We start from the raw sequence: 19,979 nt of genomic DNA, 5'->3' as shown, positions 1-19,979 counted from the left end.
CCATTTTCAATTCAACTGCTCCGGTCTCTGGCTCTGCAACTCTTAGCCATTGGAAATTTCATTTATGGGGGCCTCAAGGGTTGTATAATGTGGGATAAACATTCTACAGGAGGAGCGCATGACCAAAAAGGATAGCAATTGTTTCTTCGTGTGAGGCTTTGGAATTTGCTGGATTGCTTGAACTGTCTTGACCAATGGCCTTCCCTTGTTCAGACAAGAAGTGACCTAAGAACTTCACCTGTTGTTGCACAAATTGTAGTTTTGCGAAACTAGCTTTGTGCCCATTTCTGGCTAGATGGCAGAGCAACGCAAGAGTATCTTTCTCACATTGTTCCTTTGTTGGTGCTGCTATTAAGCATTCGTCTACATACTGCAGAAGCGCTGACCCCGGGGTTAAAACAAGAATCTCCAGACTCCAGCATCGAGCCTCATTAACTATGGCGGGGGACTCACAGTAATCTTGACAAAGTCGCATGAATGTACACGATTTGCCTTTGAATGGAAAAGTGAACCAGAAGTGACTTTCTGGGTGTACCGGTACGCTAAATAAGACATTTGATAAATCCATAGCAGAGAACCATTTACTGTCCGGTGGAATTTGAGCTAATATAGTCCAAGGGTTAGGAACATTTGGGGCGGTCGGAACAACTGCATAATTGACTACCTGCAGGTCTTGAACAAAGCTCCGTTTCCTGATTCACCTGGAATGTTTGCCTTTTTGACCGGAACAATGGGGGCTCTCACCGGTGATTATCCACAGGGAATTATCACTCAAGCCTTAAGGAGGGATACAAAGTAGTATCCTTTGACAACCTCGGGTTTTAACGAGTCTTGTGTTCTGCAAGGACGATACTCAGATTTCGGAGGACTTCTTATGGGGTTCACAGCTTCGTATGAGCCCCAGATCACGTTTGCCTTTTGCCCTGCGCTCAGTAGGGACCCTTCTTAATCTTGGGTCCGAGACATCTGCCATAGCTAATCGCCAGGATACCCTCTTGGCGGGGGTTACCTGGACTGCTCTATCTGCCTGAGTTAGCCAATTTAGTTTCTTCATATCTGTCCTTATATCTGCATTGAATCAGATACGCACATCGTCGCTGAAGACACAATCTTTCGCTTTTTTGTGCCTGCAGTACCCATCGTCTCAAATCCTGCCACCTCTCGCTGGATGCCTTCGCCAATAGTACGTGAGGAAGGTGCCTTACACATCAAAAGGATAGTGTCTACCTGCCGTCACAGATACTTTGGATAAGTTTACACTGACTGCACATCTGTGATCATTCCAATAAACTTCGCACAATACTAATTGATCTGGTTTAACCAATCTCCTCAAACAATCCTTCTCTTATGATTTGTAAGGGCCATCACGGTGTATGTGTGCTGTGCAGTGCAGCATAACCCCAGCAAGAAAATCGGTGTTAATGGAATTAACATGGTTACTTGATTGCTGGGCGAGTGAATCGCTTACTGAACGTTTGGTTCTCTGGCTTTCTCGCCACTCATAGACATGCATCGGGGTCGTGAGTCGTAATTTACAGCTTGCGCTGGTAAATCTTCTTTTCGTATTACCTACAAGCCTCTCAGGGTACTGCACAACCCGACCCAATCTCACAATTTGATCGCGAGCCATCTGATTTAAAGGACAGATTTCCGACAATAGTAATGAGAATTGGAATGTTTCACCATTACTGGGTCCGCACAATAGTGGTGCGGTTAAGCTCTCTCGTATCACGACTCCTGATGCATCCATTGCGTCGACTCTCTCAACTGTGTTGATTTAAGGACTGACTATGTTGCTCCTGTATCTACCAAAAAGGTAACTAGCTCACCTTCCACAAATAATACATTTTCCCTTGATAGTAGAATTCGCTTCTTCTTATCAAAACCTCAAGTTCAGGGGCCTGAAACATTCGGGTTACTTTCCAGATACGGAGTTTTTTTTCTCATTCCTTGACTGTTGATATGGTAGTTTACTGGCCTTGTAAGTCTGCTATTATTTCGGCTTAACTTCACATTTTTGTTCAGTCTGTCTGCAACACTTGCCTCTGCAAAGTTAGGTACTTACTTATTTGTTTCCCTGTGCTTTTATTGGTTTCAAAATAAATGTTGATTTTCCATTACAATGGACATCACATTATTTTACAGGTCGCGGCAACACCCAGGGCCGAAGTGCCTGTACAGCATTGTAACGTTCTATGTTGTAAGTTACATTTACTGCTGGTTTCCGATACCTCTCCTTACTATGGAAGCTTCTCGTCACATCTTCCAGAGATTTGTCTGCAGTTCATTTAATCGAGGCAACTGTATTTCCTGCTCAGACTGTGACCTTTCTCCAATGGAGAGAGGAAAATAGTGTCGGTGACAAAGCTGAGATCACTTACATTCTGTCCAGAATCAACAAAAACTATCCTGATCTTCCAGTCTTCTGTACTTCAACATTACAATGTGTTCCCACCCTTCTGGGTCTCTGCCTGTATTCCTGATGAAGGGCTGATGCCCGAAACGTCAATTTTACTGCTCCTCGGATGCTGCCTGAACTGCTGTGCTTTTCCAGCCCCACTCTAATCGAGACACTGTGTTCCCAGGCAATCATTTCAGTTTCTGGTCTGCTGCTGTGCTCTTCAAGACACAACACAAGCAACTAATTTTCAACCAAAGACCGGCAACTAATTTTCTACCAACAGACCATGCAAACATGAGGACCAAACATCGAGTTCAATCATTTTAGAAACCGTCTGCCCTCTTCCACATTCTTCGTCCACCCGCCCTTCCCATCAGTTTCGAAGACGGATCATTGGACTCGAAACGTTAACTTTCCTTTCTCATCAGAGATGGACAAGAGCTGCTGATTTTGTTCAGACCTTTTGGTTTTTCTTCTGAGAACTTTGCTTTTCCGTTGTAATCGCCAGACTGCTGGAAGCGTCTGATTGCAGGAGGAGAATTTCGCTGGAGATGAAAAGAAAGGCAAGGGCTTGATCACTCCCATTGTGAAGGTACACGAGCTAGGCTGGGGATGTTCATCTAAGCGCAGAGAAGGCTGAATGAGAAACCGATTAACGTGCTCATTTTATGAAGAGGATAGATATGTGTGACAGGGATAAGCCTGTATTGGGAAGTAACAGAGTGACATAAATGAAAGACAGGAGACAAGGATTAGATTTAGGAAGAATGCTTTCACCTATAGAGTATTGATTATCTGGAAATCATTATCTGAACATGTGGTAAAGCGAAGTATCATGAGAACGATTCAGCAGTCTGTAACCGAACACTTCATGAGCCAGAGCAGGAGTGGATAAGGACCAGGTACCGGAAAGTGTGACGATGACAGACAGGCGCGAGATGGGTATCCTGAACGCAATGCGTCAAAGGCAAACTTGTGTGCTTAAAGCTCACTGCATGCACGGCTCTGTGGCGCAATGGAAAGCGCGTTGGACTTCTACATCTCTGTGCAAGCTACTATTCAAAGGTTGTCGGTTCGAATCCCATCAGAGTCGAGTTTTAATTTATGTATTGCAAAGTGGTCAGACCAGACTCGGCTGTCATCTGCAAAACCAGTAATATTCATGCAGAAACCCAACTGTCTCGAAACGGACCATTTTCCTCTCACAGATGTACATTTTCGATGTCTATATATGATAGAGGCTGATAAATATCTGTTAGCCACTCGGCAACACGATGACGTGGATGGGCTGGAAAAAGACTTAACATTGTTGTGTCAGCCATGACGATATCGAATGACGTGGCGGGGCAGGATCGGTGTTAAGAATGGCCTCCTTCTGCTCCTTTGTGTCTGTGCCATTTCTGGCCCAGGTTTTTAAATAATCACAATGGGGACAATATGAATTAAACACCAAGTAATATGTTCGTCTCATCTCCACCTCGCTTCACTCCCAGCTGGAATAGACAGCTCTTGTTTCAGGTTTAGATCATACAGCGGAGGATTCTCACAAGTTCTCCTTCAGGCTGAATGTTCCTTCACATAGGTTTCCATGTGAACACATGGAGCAAGCAATTGCATGGATGCTGGGGATTCAGGGGCAGATTTCCCCTTTGCTGGGCTGGAATTCTGCCCAAGGTAATGAACGTGAAATTCTGACATTTTGAATCTTACTCTGGATTCTTGCGACTTTACTAATTAAACTGAATTTCAATTTGCCTTTGCATAACATTATCCAAACTTCACTGTTTATGAAAACCATGCCACATGCTCGTGGATGTAGTTTGCTGAACATTGTTGATGTTGTGTGCAGTGTGAGTGGATGTGTCATAAGAACATGCCAAAGGAAGTTGGTGAAATGTCAGTGAATCGAATTCTCTGACGAATTGACGCCGATAGAAGGAAAATCCCAGGACAGTGGCGACATGACATTTCCTGTGATCAACGCAGGAAGCCACGGAAAACGTACGCAGTATTCAATAAAATCGATTTTCACCACATTTTCTGTGCCATTTTCCTGAAGTTAATGCTTCATAATCGGCGATCCATTATCAGTATAACCTCCTCTGCACTATGTTTCTTTTCAGGTCCACAGAAAAAAATGAGTAATTGGGTTGAGGGTCCCAGTGGTAAGATCAGGAGACGTTTGTCATCATTAGACGGCAGATCCAGCGGTGTAATTAGTTAGCTTGCTGTAGTTGCATTATAGAATGGCAGAACATGCACTGCCAAAATTGTGCATTGGATTCTCGCCAGGTGTTTGTTTTACTGATAGTGAACAGAGATGATTGCAACTTCAAGCTGAAGAACAGTTCAAACACGGAATATTACACTGCAATAAAGTGCTTTTGGCACTAATGTTGCACCGACCTGTGCTACCAATCTGAAGTCCATCTGACCAGCATTTTGGCGTTATAAGCCGTAAATTTATCCAATGATCATTTAATTGCCCTGAATGTTGGTGAGTCTACGACTGTTGAAGGCAAGGCGATCTGCACCCTTACTACTCTCTGAGAAAGGTATCGACCTCGGCATCAATCACACTCAAATTACGTCGATGTGCCATTGTGCCAACCATCACCATTTGAAGAAAAAGGCCTTCACTGTCCACCTTAAAGCAACCTCTGATCATATTTTATGTCTCTATTAATTCACGTCTCAAAATTCTTTTCTCAATCAAAAACAGCCTCAAGTCCCTCAGCCTTTCCTCGTAAGACTTTCCCTTCACAGAAGGCAACATCCGAGGAAATCTCGTCTACAACCTTTCCAATGCTTTCACATCCGTCCTATAATGTGGCGACCAGAACCGCACGCAACTCCACAAGTTTGTCCATACCAGACAAATGTCTGGAGCTGCAAAAGGATCGTTTGGCCCTGAAACTCATTCCCTCTCCCAGTAAAAACTAACACACTGTGCTCATTGCAAACAAATCCATCAACGTGTGTGTTAACTTTCAGAGTTTTATATACATGGACGCTGAGATTGCTTGGCTCATCTAAACTTCCAAGAACATTACAATTAGCCCAGAACTTTTTATTCTTGTTGTTCATTCCAAAGTAAATCACCTCACACTTTTCCACAATAACCTCCATATGCCACCTCTGAGCCCCGATCTGCAGATTATTCATGTCCGTCTGTAACCTGCAGCAGACTTCGGCACTGTTGACAACTCCATCGACTTAGTGTATTCTGCGAATTTACTCATCCATCATCCCATGCTCGAACCCAGGTCATTTATAAAGGTGACAAACAGCAGTGGACCCAAAAATGAACCTTGTGGTACACCATGAATAACTGAACTCCAGAATGAATATTTTCCATTAACTACCATACTCTGTGTTCTTTCAGCGAGCCAATTACTGATCTAAACCGCTAAATCACCCTCAATCCCATGTCTCTGTATTTTATGCAACAGCCGACCGTGCCTTAGTGAAAATCGCATCCACCACGTCAACCACTTGTTTGTTGACTTTTCAAAGAGCTCAATAAAGTTTGTGAGGCACAGCATGCTATTCGCAAAATCGTGTTGACTGTAGTGAATCAACGTCTTCCTTCTTAGGTGATCATACATCATATCTCTCATAACCTTTCCCAAAACTTCACCTTCAAGGAACTACAGCTCACTGTTCTATAATTTCCAGCGTTCTCCCTACTCCTCTTCGTGAAGAAGGGGACAATATTTGCTGAACTCGAGTCTTCTCGCACTAATCACATAGACACTGACGAAATAAAGTTGTTAGTCAAAAGTTCTGCGAACTCCTCCCACGATTCCCAGAGAATCCTATGATACATCCCATCAATCCCAGGGGACAAATCCATTTCCCGGCTTTCAAGAATTCCTAACAACTCGTCTTTACGAATATCAATTTCGTTTATTCCAACAGATTGCATCTCAAAATTCTCTTCGACAGCATTGTCTTTTTCATTTGAGATATGATGAAAAATATACATTCAGCGGCTCTCCTATCCTCGGACTCCGTTGACAACGTCCTACTACTGTTCTTGACAAGCCCGAATCATATCCTAGATATTCTTTTATTCTTGAAATGACAAGAGAAAGCTTCAGGGTTTCTAAAGACTTTTCATTTCCCCTCTTTGCTCTGAGTAGCTCTCTTTTTTGGTCCTTCCTTGCGAGCTTTTAATTTTCAAGTGCCCTAACTCAGCTTTCATATTACATGGTTACATGCACCGTCTTCTCTATCTTGACAAGAAATTCAACTTTTTGAGTAAAAATGTTTCCCTGTCTCAATCTCATATTCCCTGCATGACGCACACACACTTATCAAAGACATGCATGAGCGCATCCCTGGTGCTCCATACTTCAGGTGTGCAAAACCCCTGCGTTTACTTTCCCATCTGGTTCATCCTAACTCTTGCCTGATCGCATCATAGTGGCCTTTCTCCCAGCGGTACCTCATGCTCAGCGATATATATATATATATATATATATATATATATATATATATATATATATATATATATATATATATAATATACACACATATCCATCATTAATAAACATACCGAATTGTGGTCAGTATCACCAAAGTGCTCACTTATCTCCAAATCGAACAGTTGACTTGCTTCATTACGCAGTACCAAATCCAATGTGTTTTTGATTCTTGTTGGCCTGTCTACTTGCTGTGTCACGAAACCCTCCTGCACACATTGGACAAAGACTGACCAATCGGAGCTCCTCAAACAATAACATTTCCAATCAATATTTGGAAAGTTAAACTTCCCCACCACAACGACCTTGTTACTTCCGTTCCTATCTAGAATCATCTTTGCAATCTTTTCCTCCATATCTCTAGAACATTTTGGTGGTGACCTGTACTTGCCTGATTTTAATCTCAGCCCATTCTCGTTCAGCAGATTGAGTCAGGTCCTCACTAAATATTCTTTCTGCTACCATAGTACTGCCTTTGACTAAAAATGCCACATCTTCCCTTCTTTAACGACTTCCCTGTTCTGACTGAAAAATCGAAACTGAGGTGCCAGGAAAAACCATTCATTTTTATCCACTCAGGATGTTGGTACCCTTCCGGGTCAGGTGAAGACAATCCTGTTTATGGAGATCCAACCGAATCCAGAATGATCCCCAACTCTCCAGATATCCAAATCCCTATCAGCTGCACCATCCTTACAACCACGCGTTCATCTGCTCTCTCCCTATTTTTTCCCTCACTCCAACGTGGCATGTGTAACAAAGCAGAGAGAACAACTCTGTTTGATCTAGATCTAAGATGTCACCCTGGATCCCTGAATTTCTGCCATACATCCACATCACTTTTATTACATATGTTGTTAGTGCATTTGTGAAACATGACCTCGGGCTGCTCCCCCTCCCCTTAAGGATCCTGAAAACACGCTGCGAGACATCACAAACCTTGGTAAACTGGAGGTAACACATCAATCATGAGCCTGCCCTGTACCCACAGAAACTGCAGTCTGTCCCCCTTACTATGTATTCCCCAATAATTATTGCTCTCCTCCCCTCTCCCCTACCCTTCTGATCACAGGGACAAACACTGTGCCAGAGTTCTGTACCCCATGGCTTACCCCTCATATGTCATCCCCCCAAAAAGTAACAAATACGGTATGCTTGTTACAGATGGGCACAGACAAAGTGGATGCCTGCACTGGCTGCCTGTTCCCTTATCGTCTCCCGACTGTATCCCATCGACCTTTTTCTTGTACCTGAAGTGTAACTGCCTCCCTATAACTCCTCTCAATTCACCTCAGACTTCCGAAAGATCCAATGTCCAGCTCCAGTTCCCTCAAGCTGTTACCAAGGAGATGCAGTTGGGTGCACTTCCCGTCGATTCAAATGTCAGAGACATTACTGAAAACTCTTCGCTCACACATTATACAGGAATAACATTCAAATGGCCGACCATCCATTCCTAATATTCTGAATTCACACACACGAACACACGTATGCGTGTGTGTGTGAATTCAGTAAATTTGGAATGGATATATATATATATATGTGTGTGCGCATGCATGTATGTGTGTGTGTGCATATATATATATATGTAAGTTGCAAAAGAACATTGAATAAAACAGCATTTATTCAAAAAATATCTGATTTTGTGGAGTGTTCTGTCCTTGGGAAATACCTCAGTTACTTAAGACCAGCCATAAAGACTCCCTGAGTGAATATCCATCACTCACTAGAGATACAGAGGTGATTTGTGAAGTCGATGACGTTTCTCATGTCGCTGATCCTGCGCTGTGTTAAATTCTGGAAAGGATGTTTAGCGCGTATCATATTACTGATATTGCTGCAAACTCGCACAGTCCATTAAAACAATCCAAAAATTATTAGGCTTATCTCATTGGACATTTTGCTTGTTATCAGAAAAACTGGAATAGAAATGACAAAGATGTTTTTAAGTACTGCTATGAAGATTACAGAATTCAAACAGGAATTTTTTTCGTGCCTTGTCACTAGATATGGTTGGGGGAGATGAGTGAGCTGCAAATGAACTCACTCCTTTCTCTGTGATTGCAGCCCAATTTTCCAATGCAACAGATGAAAGAACAAGGGTGCATCACATCGGCAGGTCAGTTCCAACTCACGATAGTATAGTTTCACTTTGATTATCGCCACCGTATAATTTATTAGCTGAGTTGGGAGATCAGGATCCTGACGGTATGCTGAGACATTGCGCAAATTATTCCCACACTGTTGGCATCACTTTATATCATAAACCAGTTATGCAGCAGACTGAGCTAACCGGCTTCCCTTTAATGCTGAGCTAACACAAACTGCTCAGTTCTTTTAAATTTATAGAATTTCACGTAGAACAAGCTGCTCAACCTTTCCTCACAACCAGCTCATTCTACACTTAGTCGTGCTCAGTTGCAGGAGTTATGAAGTTTCTTTCCAATTAACGTTAACCAATTAGAGAGTGTGCACCTTTTGTACCCATTCTAGCCGCCCAGACTCCATATCCCGGTGAAATTCACTCCTTGTGTGTCTTCACGCGACTTTACAAATGTTTTAGAATCAGCTTCTGATTAATTTTTCCTGAGAAAAAGTAATCATTTTCGAATTCAATAGCTGTAGAAAGAAAAAGAATGCGAGCTCCAAACTTCTCTTTATCATTCATCGCTGGTTTTCAAGTTCTGTACTCTAGATTTAGATCTATCCGAATGAGGGAATTTCCCTCCTGTTTACTCTCACCAAATTCATATTGCCTAGAAACCTTCTATACGGACACAACTCAGTTTTACCTGGTTTCACGCCACATGATCTATTCGTCTTTTCCACCATCCCATGAAACCCGCTTTGTCTTTTCAAATGGCATTCTCCCCCACTACATCGTTGGCTTCCTTTCCATGTTTCTGTTTCCAAGTAAACGCTGTCTATTCTTCCTGATGTCTTTTCATTCCAGTCATCGCCATCCATGTCTTTTATCATCTCTTTATGTCCCAGTATAGTCCATGTTGAGAAAGGATGCTGGGGCCAAAACAACACATGAAAACCCGCTGTAATGCTGTACACTACAATTACCAATGTAGGGAAAATGGGAGCTAGTTCAGTCAAAAGTGAATCCGTTGGTTGTTGCACAATGGATCAATCACTGATTTGGTCGTGCCTGTTTTTTCCTCACTTTTCTCCCTTGTCTGAACATGTGCTAAAGCAATACAATAAGGGAACATGGAATGCCTACAGTTCAGAAATTGGCTATTCAATACAACAAATGCACACCAATCCTCCGGGAATTAACCCTCACAGAACAATTCCTTACCCTTTTTCTCTTTATTTGCTCCTGAATAAGGCACCTTACTGACCGTCGACCCAGTTGTCGGCAAATCATATCTCTGGCGCCATGAGGCAGCAGTGATAACCAGTGAGCCACCTTGCAGCCCTGCACAATTATGCAAGGCACGTGCGGACGCGTTTGAAATGTCAAAGACGCTCACTTTTGTTGTTGCCCTTATCAGTAACAATAAATCCAGATTCGCTGACCAAGAAATTAACCCAAACCACAGCGGTGAAAGCGCTGTATCGTAACCACTAGTCGACCAGGAAGGACGGCATGTGCAATAGCGTCTTCTCTTAACAGCATAGGTTTCTTTTCCTGCGATGAGAAATTCCTTCCAAAAAAGAGTGTTTGTGACACCGTCCTTTTACAGCACAGAATAATACATTATGTCAGTGCCAGTCATCAAACATCCAAATATTCTCGTTTCCAATTTCCACTCATTGGCCCACAGCCTGACGTCTGAAATGTTCATCTGAATGAGACTTTCCCTGCAAAGTTTTAATCTCAAACGAACCAGTGAATGACACTGAAGTCAGATACCGTCAAATTTGTTCATGAACTGCGGGACAACTGAACCCCATTTTGACCCATAGAGGGAACTAGACAAACACATCTTTTGAAAGTGACGAAGGTCTCAGGAGAGCCCAATTTCCAAAAAATGACGAATTGACCCGTTTGGACTATTCTTTCTTCATGACTCGCTTTAAAACCCGATTCTGTTTACATAAGCAGAGGGGTAAACAGGCGGGAGGCTGTCCCTCAAGGATTGTCCCAATCGGCAATAATTGATACCTGCTAAATGTTGACTTCTCCAAATCTGAGGCAGCCTGGCGAGCTGTGGTCTTCCAACTTCCTGCCTGTTTAAATGGATTCCAGCAGATTCATGTCTCTACGTAAGGAACAGAAGCATTCAACCGCATCCCTGTACGTTTTCGTCCCCCATTCTTTCACCGTTACTTTTCTGCTTTTCATGAATCACGTTGTTCTTCCTGCCAAACGAAGGTATTCTTCGCATCAGAAGCTTGTCATCCTCATGTTCCTCGAAAGTAAAACACGTATGTGGACTTCCAAACTGAACCAAATGGGGCCGGGGGGGGGGGGGGGGGGGGGGGGGGGGGGCGGTGTCTGCCTATAAAATGACTTCCAGCTATTCCTTCAAAAATAATTCCTAACAACACGGAGAACGCACCTTCGGATGCTTGCTGCAATAGTTTCAAGGAAATTCAGCAAGGCTGTAGTGTGAATCGAGTTTACAACCCCGATCTCGAACGACTAAGCTATGGCAGCACTAACATATGAAGCGTTTTGAGACTGACAAAAGATGATGACCTCCAGCAGAAAAACTTCGGTCATCTCATTTTTGTGATACAAGCTTCGTTTTGTGTGACAAAATACGATTTGAAACCCACTTCTTTGATCACTTGTTTGATATAACACTTTGTCAGCTTACCAATATCTCATAATATGACAGGGATCAACATTTGTTTAAACTCACACAAAGTAAAAGCTTTGAAGCTTCTTTTATATAAAAGGCACGATGTAGTATTGATACCAGTTCATTACCCTTGATTTCAGCACGTATTGCAGTTTTTCTCAATCACTTGGTGAGTAATTCCTTTCCTTTTGCCTGGTGCGATTTACGTGGCCACGGGAATTCATAATTTATGGCCTTGGCAGGTGACGTTTAGGCACCAAACGTGAAACAGTTCAAATCGAACATGCTCCGGAGCTTGGAATTCGAGGCAATGCAGAATATCTGAGAATGCACTTTAAAACATAATCTTGGGTGTCGTGTGCGCTGGCTGGGTTGGCATACTATTGACCAGCTCTATTTGCTATTGAGTGGGCTGGAGGACATGACAGTGATAGATAGAAGGAAGACAGTCAAGAGATTTGTAGAAAATGATGAAAAATTTGAAATTTTGCCGCCCGGTGATGGATGAGCAACCCTTGTTGTGAGTACTCCCACATGCTGGAGAGGTATTGGAAGACCTCAGGATTACATCATTGGGTGAATAACCTGCAACTCCTTCCCTTCCACCCTGTGGGAACCCTTGTGGAAAGATAAAGCTGCGAAGGCCGCAGTGCACGTCTGGGAAAATGGGCGTTCGTAAAAATGCCATTCAGATAATGCACAATGAAACAGTGAACAGAACGCAAGTACACCCTTGAATAGAAGCAGTGGGAGTTAGACCATAGAACATAGAACATATAACATTACAGCGCAGAACAGTCCCTTCGGCCTTCGATGTTGCGCCAACCTGTCATACCAATCTGAAGTCCCTCTAACCTACACTATTCCATGTACGTCCATATCCTTGTCCAATGACGACTTAAATGTACTTACAGTTGGCGAATCTACTACCGTTGCAGGCAAATCATTCCATACCCTTACTACTCTCTGAGTAAAGAAACTACCTCTGACATCTGTCCTATATCTGTCACCACTCAATTTAATTCTATGCACCCTCGTGCTCGCCGTCACCATTCTTGGAAGAAGGCTCCCCCTGTCCACCCTATCTAAACCCTCTGATTATATTATATGTCTCTATTAAGTCACCTCTCAACCTTCTTCTCTCTAACGAAAACAACCACAAGTCCTCACCCTTTCCTCGTAAGACCTTCCCTTCATAACATGCACCATACGAGTAAATCTCCTCTGCACCTTTTCCAAAGCTTCATCATCCTTCTTATAATGTTGTGACCAGAACTGTATACAATAGTCCAAGTGCGGCTGCATTAGAGTTTTGTCCAGCTGTAGCATAACCTCATGGTTCCAGAACTCGATCCCTCAATTAACAAAAGCTAAAATACTGTATGCCTTCTTAACAAACTTGTCAACCTGGGTGGCAAATTTCAAGGATCTCTCTACCTGAACACCGAGATCTCTCTGCTAACCTACACTACCAAGAAACTTACCATTAGCACAATACTTTGCATTCCGGTTGTTCCGATCAAAAGGAATCACCTCTCACTTGTCCGCATTAAACTCCATTTGCCACCTCTCAGCCCAGCTCGGTAGCTTAGCTATGTCTCTCTGTAAACTACAACATCCTTTATCACTATCCACAACTCCACCGACTTTAGTGTCGTCTGCAAATTTACTAACCCACCCTTCTACGCCCTCATCCAGGTCGTTTATAAACAATAACGAACAACAGTGGACCCAACACCGACCCTGGCGGTATACCACTGGTAACTGGACTCCAGGATAAACATTTCCCATCAACCACCACCCTCTGTCTTCTTTCAGCAAGCCAATAACTGATGCAAACTGCTGGATCTCACAAAATCCCATTCCTCCGCATTTTGTGCAATAGCCTACTGTGGGGAACCTTATCGAACGCCTTGCTGAAATCCATATACACAACATCAACCGGTTTACTCCAATCGACCTACCTGGTCACCTTCTCAAAGAAATCAGTTAGGTTTGTGAGGCACGACCTACCCTTCACAAAACCATGCTGACTATCCCTGAACAAATTATTCCTTTCCAGATGGTTATAAATCCTATCTCTTATAAACTTTTCCAACAATTTACCAACAACTGAAGTGAGGCTCACAGAGTTAAAATTAACAGGATTGTCCCTACTCCCGTTCTTGAACATAGGAACCATATTTGCTATCCTCAGGTCTCATGGCACTATTCCTGTAGACAATGACGATTTAAAGTTCAATGCCAAACGCTCGGCAATCTCCCACCGGCTTCCCAGAAGATCCTAGGATAAAGCTCATCCGGCCCAGGGGGCTTATCTATTTTCACATTCTGCTGGATTTCTAATACCTCCTCCTTGTGAACCTCAATCCCACGTAGTCTAGTAGCCTGTATCTCAGTATTCTCCTCGACAACATTGTCGTTTTCTAGACTGAATACTGTTGAAAAGTGTTCATTTAGTGCTTCCCCCATCTGCTCTGACTCCACACACAACTTTCCACTGCTATTGCTGATTGGGTAAAATCTTACTCTCGTCATTCATTTATTCCTTAAATACCGTTAGAAAGCCTTAGTGTTGACCATGATTCTATCCGCCAAAAACTTCTCATGTCTCCTCCTGGCTCATCTGAGCTCTCTCTTTCGGTCTTTCCTGGCTAACGTGTAACCCTTAAGCGCCCTAACTGAGCCTTCGCCTCTCATCCTAACATAAGCCTTCTTCTTCCTCTTGTCCAGACAGTCTACTTCCTTCGGAAACCACGGATCCTGCTCTCGACAGCTTTCACTCTGCCTGACAGGTACATACTTATCTCGGAAACACAGTAGCGTTTCCTTGAAAAAGCTCCACATTTCTAATGTGCCTATCCACTGCAGTTTCCTTCTCCATCCTATGCTTTCGAAATCTGGCCTAATCGCATCATAATTGCCTTTCCCCCAGCTGTAACTCTTGCCCAGTGGTACACACCTATCAATTTCTGTGTCAAAAGTAAACATAACAGAATTGTGATCGCTGTCACCAAAGTGCTCACCTACTTCCAAGTCTAACAACTGGCCGAGCTCATTACCCAGTACCAAATCTAATGTAGCCTCGCCCCCAGTTGGCCTGTCTACATACTGTGTGAGAAAGCCCTCCTGCACACATTGGACAAAAACTGACCCATTTATAGTACACGCACTATAGTGTTCCCAGTCAATATTTGGAAAGTTGAAATCCCCCATAACAACTACCCTGTCATTCTCACTGCTATCGAGAATCATCTTTGCTATCTTTTCCTCTACATCTCTGGAACTATTCGGAGGCCAATAGAAAACTACCAACAGGGTTACATATCATTTCCAGTTTGTTACTTCAGCCCATATTACCTCGGTTGACGAGTCTCCAAACATCTTTTCTGCAACTGTAATACTGTCCTTGACCAACACTGCCACAGGTCCCCCCTCTTTTACATTCTTCTCTGTTCTTACTGAAACATCTAAATCCTGGAATCTGCAGCAACCATTCATATCCCTGTTCTATTCATGTCTACGAAATGGCCACAACACCGAATTCCCAGGTACCAACCAATCCTGTAACGTCATCGACCTTACTCCAGATGCTCCTGGCGTTGAAGTAGACATACTCCAAACCAACGTCTTGCTTACCGGTGCAATCTTGCGACCCTGAAACTTGTTTTGGACCTCCCTACTCTCAAACTTTTCGATACTTGAACTACAATTTTGGTTCCCATCCCTCTGCTGGATTAGTTTAAACACACCCCTATAGTCTTAGCGAATTTCCCCCCAGGATATTGGTACCCCTCTGGTTCAGATGAAGACCATCCTGCTTGTACAGGTCCCACCTACCCCAGAAAGATCCCCAATTATCCAATAATCCAAAACCCTCCCTCCTGCACCATCCCTGTAGCCACGTGTTCAATTCCACTCTCTCCATATTCCTTGCATCACGAGCACAACAGCAGGGAGGAATTTGAAAGGACGGATGGAAGTGTATTATGACCGTGACTTCCAAAAGAATAGATTAGAATTTGAGCTGCAGAAGAGCAGAGACGTGGAAGAGTTAATGATGTTTATGAAGTGCAAGTCGGCTGACATGGTGATTTTGGGGATATGTGGTTAAAAACACATCAGGAAGTGAAGTATGTCACCATGGTTATGACGTGCCTGTTCAGACTCAGGCAATTACCAGCAAGGAGATTGAATCAGTGGCGAGGCATTTTCTCCGAGGACTTGGTCGATGATGCCTTCCAGCTCATGTCATCCACTTCCCTTAACTCCGCTCCCAAAACTCCTCTCACCAACTGAGACTAGGACGGAACTCCCTTCAACATCACTTTAAAATCCAGCACCCTCTGGAGACATCATGTCATCCTCCGGTATTTCCGTCAGCTGCAAATGAAACCCATCAACTAAGATATGTTTCCCTCCCCACCCCTACCCACTTTCTGTAAATATCATTCCCTCTTCGACTTCCTGGTGGTGCACGCCCCCGCCAAACCACCTTCCCATCCGCTCCCAGCAAACTTCTAATTCCAACTCGGGATTTGCAAAAGATCCATCCACACCTCCGCCCTCAACTCTGTCCAAGACCCCAAAGGACCCTTCCATGTCCATCAGAGTTTCACCTGCATTTTCACGCATGTCATTTACTGTATCCATTGTTCCCTTTGCAGTCTCCTCGACACTGAGGAGATCGGATGCCTAATTACAGACCACTTCGGAAAGCATCTCCGGGACACCCGCACCAAACAACACCACTGGCCTCTGGCCAAACATGTCAACTCTCCCTCCCACACAGCCAAGTTCATTCAGGTCCAGGGCTTCTGCCGCTCTCATGAACTGTCCTGTCTGTCCATCTTCCTTCCCACCTATCTGCTCAACCCTGCGCTGCGACCGATAATCATTACCCCCATCTCCATCCTCCTATCACACTCTCAGCTACTTTGTCCCAGCCACACACGCTCCCATTTGTCTCTCTACCCCCACGCTTCACGAGCCTCTTTCCTGATGAAGGCTCGAGCCCGAAACGTCGATTGTCTTGCTCATTGGATGCTGCCTGCCCTGCTGTGTTCTTCCAATATCACACTTCCAACTCAGTGGCGTCGAGGCAGTGGATTTTGAGTTCGGGACTGAAGTCAGATGCCTCAGTTTTGCAATGATTCAATTGTACGGAATGTCTGCTCCATCAGGACTGGATGGCAGACAAGTCAAGACAGTGTTTGACCTGGAGGGAACAGGGAGGTGATCGTGTTCATATCCACCTGCTGACCCGCTGGTCTCTGTGGTGGAGGCTGTGTGCATGAAAGATTCTGACATCATTCTCTTTAAATTCTTCGTGTCGAAAATCCCTTACCTTCAGACCTTATCTTCAGACAGAATCTAGAGTCTTGTGAAAGACGGTTTCACACTCTCATTTTTCGATAACATCAGATTTGCAGGCTTTTAGAAGGGGAAGATTTACAAACCAACCTCCCCACTATAATCTGAGGAAGCCGCGCAGTTTATCCCAAATACAACTTGATCAGATTTCGAACATGAAATGAAAAAGCTCTGGTTACAGTAGGAGAGAAATCGTTCACTTATCGTGTGCTTGGACGAGGCTTCTACCTGTCATCAGACCTGACACACCTCAATTGCAGTCATACTGAGGAAAGACTGGGGAAACGTGGGGATCCACTCCCTGTCTGAGCTGAATTCCCGTGGACGCAATGATACCAGGAACAAACCATTCACCTCTCAGAGTGTGGGATGGGATTCACTCTGTCTCTGACCTGCTGCGACACTTACTCATTCAAAATGATGAGAAACTATTTCAATGTCTGAACTGTGGAAAATGCTTTAAAACATCCAGCGATTGGAGAACCGAACACCTCGCTCATACTAATGAGGAGCTTTTTATCTCTCCGAACTTTGGAAAATGTTATCAACTCTCTATATGCTTCATCTTTGAGAAATATGCTCACATTAATAAGAGTCCATTAAGAATCATAAAGACCTGACGTGTGATCCACGTGCTCACCCGGAGGAGAGACGTCTCCAGTTCCAAATCTGTGGGACATGCTGTAACGTCCGACCGACCGGATGGCTCATCACCTTTCACATAGCATTAACAGGTCTTTCTAAATGCCCTGACTGCGGGAGGTGCTGCACTCTTTCCTGAATACTAACGTGTCATCAACGTGTTCACACTGAAGATAGATATTAATCACTACAAACGTTCCTGGGGACAGTATATCATGAACGTCTTCACATTGAGGAGAGACCTTTCAAACATGTAGTTTGTGGAATGTGCTCTCTAGTCTCTGTAGTACTGATGTCCTATCGATATTTTCGAATTGTGAGAGACGTTTCAAGTGTATTTATTCCGGGAATATGTTCAAGCAATCATCTCAACTCTCAGCACACCATCTGTTTTGCAGTTGTCAGCAAGCATTTACCTGCTCCATGTGAGAAAAACAGTTAGGTCACTCATCGACCCTGCTGAGAGAGTAGAGGGATCCCACTGAGGGATGGAATTCACTCACTCATCGACCCTAAAGAGACAGCGTAGAGTTTACATATCTCAACACCGATTGAACTTTGTTCATCACATTCAGGTCTGAAAGCAAAGTTTTAATAACAATCAAATAAATCAGCTTTGTGTTAAACACAGTATCGAAGGTCATTGGAAGGATGGGATTACAGAGTACGAGAACCATCAGCACAGGTTGTCAAGGAGAAATCACATTTGACAAATATATTATAATACTTTGAGGAGGTAATGAGCAAGTGAGACGAAGTCAAGACTGTGGAGGTGACCGGCTTGAATTTCCATAGACATATGTCGAGGTGCAGTATGGCAAACTGCTAAATAAGAGTCCATGGATTGAGGCTTGGCTGACTGGCAGAAGGCAGACAGTTGGATGAAGAGGTCTCTTCCAGGATGGCAGCCCGTGACTAGTTGAGTTCAAATGAGTCAGGGTTGGCACCACAGCTATTCACATTATGTATGAATGATCCATTCAAAGGAACTGAGGGTGTTGTTGTTCCATTTGAAGAAGACACAATGATAGGTGGAAGGCCAGATCTTATTGATGAAGCGGGCATGCTGCAGAATGACTTGAAAGGAGTGAGTGCTTCGAAAAACGTTGTAGTTGCCATACTTTGTGGAAAATATGAGGTGGGAAGAGTAGAGGCATAGACAATTTTCTGAAAGCAGAAAGAATTCCAAGTTCAATTTTCTCTTATGTTTAGCATGCAGTTTCAGTTGATGTTTAGGAAGGCAAATACAATGTCGGCGTTCAGTTCAAGCAAATTAAAAAGCATGGGCAGAGGTTTAGGCCTCAGTCAATAGGAGTCTCTGGAACATTGCATTTGGAACATTGAGAGTAGGATTTGGCCCCATATCTAAGTGATGGTTTGTTTTGAGTGGTGGATAGGAGGTTTATAATGGCTGACTCAATGGTGAGTACTAATGTCTTGCAGCCTCCGCGATGTTTGTTCAATATCTACTTTGGACGAATGTGAATTTGGAGTTGGCACATCCTGTCCGTTTCAGCCTGCATTTCCGCTCCAGACTAAAGATGTGTGGCTGACATTCTTTCGTCATGGGAAATTCAGAGTTACAGGAATTGGGTGGAGGTGTGAGTTGGGTGCGATTCCCTTCGCATGATTAGTGGGGGTTTCTTGGTCCGAATGTCCGGTTTGTACATTTTAGGTATTCCATTAGAACAACGTTGATCGCAGGGATTTAGGCCTTGTCATAAGAACTTGTAACGGAGGTGACACCTTCCATATAAACACATGGTTTCAAGTGAACGTCTTGAACGATATAAGGAGTGCAGGGACATTCTTGAGGAGGACATCATAAAGATCAAATGAGAATATTAAATAGCCTCAGACCATAAAGTTAAGCATAATCTAAAGAAATTCTGCAAGTACATTAAGAAATTTAGACCAAATAGGATCACTTAAAGATGAAAAAGCTCACCTATGTCTTGATCCTCAGCAGGTGGAGAAACATAATGTTCATTTCGCATCAGTTTACACTGTGGAGAACGAAATGGCTGGTACACCTAAATACTGATGTTTTGAAAGTAGTTCACATTGAAAAGGGGAAGTGCTGGAGGACCTGGAAAATATAAAGTTGGATATTTCTGTGGTATCTGATCTCCTGTATCCCGGAAACGTGTGGGAAGTTAGGGAATGAAACTGTTGGGACCTTCGTAGAAATATTTTTCTCATCTATTATTACGAGTGAGGCAACGAATGACTGGGGGATGGCTAATGTTGTGCCTTTGTTTAGAAAGGAATTCTTGGAGAATTCTGGGATCGATAGACCTGTGTGTCTGGTTA

The 19,979-nt window shown here is 43.5% G+C and overlaps 1 non-coding gene across 1 annotated transcript; it reads left to right on the top strand.

Annotated features, from left to right (window-relative positions):
* The first annotated feature begins 3,402 nt into the window (after positions 1–3,402).
* trnar-ucu (transfer RNA arginine (anticodon UCU)) lies at positions 3,403–3,494 on the top strand. The gene is given in 2 exon segments: positions 3,403–3,439; positions 3,459–3,494. It is a non-coding gene; the product is annotated as a tRNA-Arg (tRNA).
* The last annotated feature ends 16,485 nt before the right edge of the window (positions 3,495–19,979 follow it).

The sequence above is a fragment of the Chiloscyllium plagiosum genome, unplaced genomic scaffold (assembly GCF_037043375.1).
Source record: "Chiloscyllium plagiosum isolate Xiang-an unplaced genomic scaffold, Cpla_swu_hap1 HiC_scaffold_51, whole genome shotgun sequence".
NCBI classification, from domain to species: Eukaryota; Metazoa; Chordata; class Chondrichthyes; order Orectolobiformes; family Hemiscylliidae; genus Chiloscyllium; species Chiloscyllium plagiosum.
The sequence above is the reverse complement of the archived record's forward strand: the minus strand, read 5'-3'. Positions and strand labels throughout refer to the sequence as shown.